The sequence below is a fragment of the Echinops telfairi genome, unplaced genomic scaffold, assembly GCF_000313985.2.
Source record: "Echinops telfairi isolate 266 unplaced genomic scaffold, ASM31398v2 ScPeMD7_34;HRSCAF=130, whole genome shotgun sequence".
NCBI classification, from domain to species: domain Eukaryota; kingdom Metazoa; phylum Chordata; class Mammalia; order Afrosoricida; family Tenrecidae; genus Echinops; species Echinops telfairi.
Window position 1 is genome coordinate 2788047 of NW_022103931.1, and position 4769 is coordinate 2792815.

The 4769-nt window shown below is 39.0% G+C and overlaps 1 protein-coding gene across 1 annotated transcript in view; it reads left to right on the top strand.

The window, feature by feature from the left end:
• PHKA1 (phosphorylase kinase regulatory subunit alpha 1) overlaps positions 1-4769 on the top strand; it is a 245264-nt gene that overhangs the window by 15870 nt on the left and 224625 nt on the right. The window lies entirely within an intron of this gene.

A 4769-nucleotide genomic window follows, 5' to 3' on the forward strand; every position in this document is an offset into this window, starting at 1 on the left:
GAGTGAGACAGTGAGAGAGTGAGGCTGTGAGAGAGTGAGGCAGTGAGACAGTGAGTCCTGTTCTTCCTTATTTCAATGTCCAACTTTCACCTGCAGATGAGGCGATTGTCAAGGCCATAGCTTGGGTCAGTTGCACCTTAGTCCTCAAATTAATATTCTTGCTGTGTAATGCTTCAAAGAGGTCTTTTGCAGCAGCTTTCCCTTGTGCAGCAGGTTTACCCAGTGCAATATGTTGCTTGATCTCTTGACTACTGCTTCCGTGGACATTGGTTTTGGATCCAAACAAAACTGTAGTAACTTAGCTTAACACATGGAACACCATTTTGTTTTAAACCTCATTTTGTTTAAAACGGCCTTTAACCCCTGTCAGCAGTTAGCCCCCCTTCTCCTCCACCTTCTTCGGGCTCTCCAAATAAGACCTTGACTCTTCTGAGACATCTGCAAACTCTGCCTGACCAATTATCAAGAAATGTACACTATCTTGTAAGACCTTGAATTGGTACCTGCAGCTGTGCTGTTCCCCAGAAGCCTGTTACCCTGCCTGATAAGAATGTAACTATTAGAATATCCCTGCTCTTGGGCCAGCCCACTCACTCCTTTGAACTATAAAAATCATGGCATTTCTTTGTTCTGGATTGAGAGGCGCTAACTTACTCTCGATCCAGCTGTTTAATCAAGGCTTTAATTATTGATATAGAGGTGTGGTTGATCTGGCCCGGCACAACAAGGTGAAATCCTTGACAACTTCAATATTTGAGTTGTGATCCATGTTGAAGACGGCAATCCTTGATCTTCATCAACAAGTGCTTCAGGTCCTCCTCACTTTCAGCAGGCAGGGTTGTGTTTAAAAGATAGTGCGGTGCATATGCCATACCTTATCATATATACCGCAGTAAGTCCCAGATACTACTTTGTAATTAAAAATTGATCTCGTTAAGGAAATGTGCATATGCATACCAAGGAGAATAAATCCTATTAGTTACTTCAAAATTGCTTCTCACTCATGGTAACCCCACCAGTGCAGCGCAGAACTGTTCTGTTGGGTTTTGAAGCCTGTGGTTTTGCAGAAGCATATGACCAGGCCTGTCTTCTGAGGCAACTCTCTGGAGAGATTTGAACTGCCACCTTTGTTAGATAAGCACTTGATTACTTTTGGAATAAATACAGAGTATTTATTGCAGAGTACCAGGTGGACTAAATACAGAATAGAAAACGTTTCCTGGTAAAGCAGAATCAAGTTTTTCCTATAAATACATTGTGGTGAAAGTTCAGTTGGAAAACACTTTTGAAAATCTTTGAAAATCATTGACTTGTATTTACTTTCAGCAATTTGCATTTTCTAGCCCTGGAATGAAGTTGACCATTCTTTTGTTTATAAATTAAAATTTTGTATTTCTTCGAATTGCCTGTAGTACCTTTCCCTGCTTTTCTTTTGGGTTCTCTCCCCTTTATTTGAACAGTGCTGTTTGTACATCTCTGGTGGTATAGTGAACTGTACATTGGGCTGCTAACCACAGGTCAAAAGTTCAAAGCCTAAAGTTGCTCCATGAGAGAAAGATGAGGCTTTCTGAGTGCATAAAGATTTACAGGTCCCATAAAGATTTACACCTTGGTAAACCCACTGGGGCAGTTTTACTCTACCCTATAGAGTCACTATGAGCCAGAATGGACATGATGGCCGTGAGTTTGGTTTTGAAGATTAGGGATTTTAATCTTTTTCATATGAGGGGACACCCCAAAAACCTTTTTTTAAAAAAATAGCTATGCATTTAAATTGTTTTACAAAACAACTTTATTGCCTTCAAAGTACTCTCCATTACACTTAATCCATTTGTCAAACCTGTGATTCCATTCTTGGAAACATTTTCAAACTTATCTTTTTGGATGGCTGGCAGCACCTCCCTCGTTTTTTTTCTTCACCTCTTCTAAGTCATCCATTTACTGTCTTTGCATGACCCCCTTCATTTGCAAAAACAAAAAGAAGTTGCACAGAGCAAGGTCAGGTGAGTTAGGTGCATGGGTGCAAGAAGGGCATGCTATTTTTCTGCCAAAAAGATGCATTGAGACAGCTGCATGAGCAGGTGCATTGTTGTAGTGGCAAAACCAGGCCCCCATCTGCCACAAATCAGGCCTTTTTTTGTTCCACACTGTTATACAATCTTTTCAGAACCTCTAAAGAGAAAGTTTGATTAACTGTCTGACCTAGTGGAACAAACTCCAAATGCACTATAAGTCGATATTTTTGTCTGTTAGGAAAGTTGATTGACGGACGCCCAGAACGAGTTTTGTCATCAATCGGCATTTCACCTTTTTGAAACAAGAAAACACTTGAATTTTCCCCATAGCGCTATACTTGTAAGCTGTGTTCAACATCACAAAAGTTTCTGTGGAATTTCTCCCCAGCAGGAAACAAAATTTCAGGCCATATGTTATTTTCTTAAACCAGCCATCACAAAACACGATGTTTGAGTAAAAATGCTTTTACAGAAAAATTCACTGTGACCAGAGAGAACCTTCCCAGGTGACGCCACAGGGTGCACTAACTCAGAGTGAGTTGCTAGATGCTCAGCTAATGGGGAAAATGCCCACTATGAAAGTGTCGCTTAGCTGAGCTCTTTTCTGTTTTTCTTGGAGGTATCCAATACATATATTTTAATATTATATATTACACATAATTTTAGATATCTCATCATTTTTTTCATACTGGTGTTTTGTTTTTATCATAGATCTTTAAGTATGTTGCACACCTTTAATTAGAGCTGTATTATTTGTAGCTCAAGATCATATTTTATTAGGATAAATTGAAACCCAGTTTGATCAAGTTACCATCCATGGGCACATAAGTCTAAATTAGAAGGAACTCAATTGCAAGCTTCTGAACTTCTTTATCAGTGGTATCTCTACTGGGCTATTTTACATTTATCACTTCATTCTCCCTGTTTAACTTTATCAAGTAGGTTTAAAAATCACCAATTTCATGAGCCACAGTTAAAGATACAATAGTTATGGGAGAGGAGTAGGTGGGAAGGGGGAAGTGGGGAACCAACAAACTCAGAGATAAGGGAACAACAAGAGATCAAAAATTGATGGTGAGGAGGGCATACAATGCTGGGTCAGGCTTGATCAAGAGCAATGTATCCGAGAGGAAATACTGAGAGCCCAATGGAAGGTGATAGTGGAGCATGATAGTGGGATCAGAGGAAGGTGAAAGGAAATAGAGGAAAGAAATAAGAGGCAAAAACTATTTATAGAAGTATAGCTATGGGCATATATATATATACATATATATAAATATATTAATTTAAAATAAAAGGGATAGAGGCTAATGTAAATATATTTATGATAAGTATTAAGATAGCAGATGGACATTGGGCCTCTACTCAAGGCCTCCCTTAACAGAAGAACACTTGTTCCGATAGCCTGGCACTTTTTGGTACTCACCTTCCCAACACGATCACTGAATACAAAATGGGTGCATAAGCAACTGTGGTGAAGAGAGCAGATGGTTCCCAGCTATGAAAAGCTATAGCGTCTGGGGTCTTAAAGGCTTGAAGTCAAACAAGTGGGCATCGATCAGGGAAGCAAATAAGCCCACATGGAAGAAACACACCAACCTCTGTGATCATGAGGTGTTGACAGGATCAGGCAACAGGTATCAAAGGATTGGTACAGATAAGAGCTCTCAACACAGGGAATTCAGGAAAGATTAACCCCTCAGGAGCAGTAATGGGAGTAGCGATATTATGAGGGTAGAAGTATGGTCAGGAAGGGAACAAAGGGAGACAAAGAACAGTGTAATATACAAAATAACAATAATAATATATAATTGATCAAGGATATAGGAAGTTGGGAGGGGGAAAAAGGAGCTTATATCAAGGGCTCAAGCAGAAAATGTCTTGGAAATGATAGCGATATATGTACAAATATGCTTGATACAATTGATGTATGAATGTTATAAGAGCTGTAAGAGCCCTCGACAAAATGATGGGGGGAAATAAGTTTAAAAGATACCTGGAGAAAAATAATCAAAGCACTAATAAATTAAGCAGGGTTTATCTGAGCAGTTACACAGGCATTAGGGAGTCCATTCTGATTCTTTAAAACAAGATTCGATAAAGTCTAGTTGTTACCAGGAAACAAGGTATGCAAATCCTTCTCATTATTTCAGCCAAAGACCAGTTTGATTCCAGAAATTCTAAGTTTATTTTTGCAAGTGCTAGACAGAAGGAAACCATGGGGTTTGCTGCTACCAAACTGCTTCAAGGATTCGATGAAAATCAAACAAGTTATACACCTTAATCTATGTGGCAGATTTTGGGAATATAATCAACAGATTTTTCAACAAGCCTGGGAGATAATTAACAAGTTTTGCAATGAACACGACCCTAAATAATGGGAGCAGACTTCAGAGGAAAACAATCTACATTTCTCCAGGGGATTACCAGACCACCATTGATATCTATATTTTTCCAGGGGCTGTCAGACTTATGCTGGCTCCATTGTTTATCTAAATGGCTTCGCTTGCCTCCAGCGTTAGAACATCTGCACTGACGAAGTTTAAAAGCAATTTTTATGTAAGGGAGGAGGCTGTTACAATTTGGATTTCTTTTTAATTGGGGGCTCATACAACTCATCACAATCCATACATACATCAATTGTATAAAGCACATTTGTACATTTGTTACCCTCATTATTCTTTAAAAAAAAAAACATTTTATCGAGGGCTCGTACATTTCTTATCACAGTCCATACATACACCCATTGAGTCA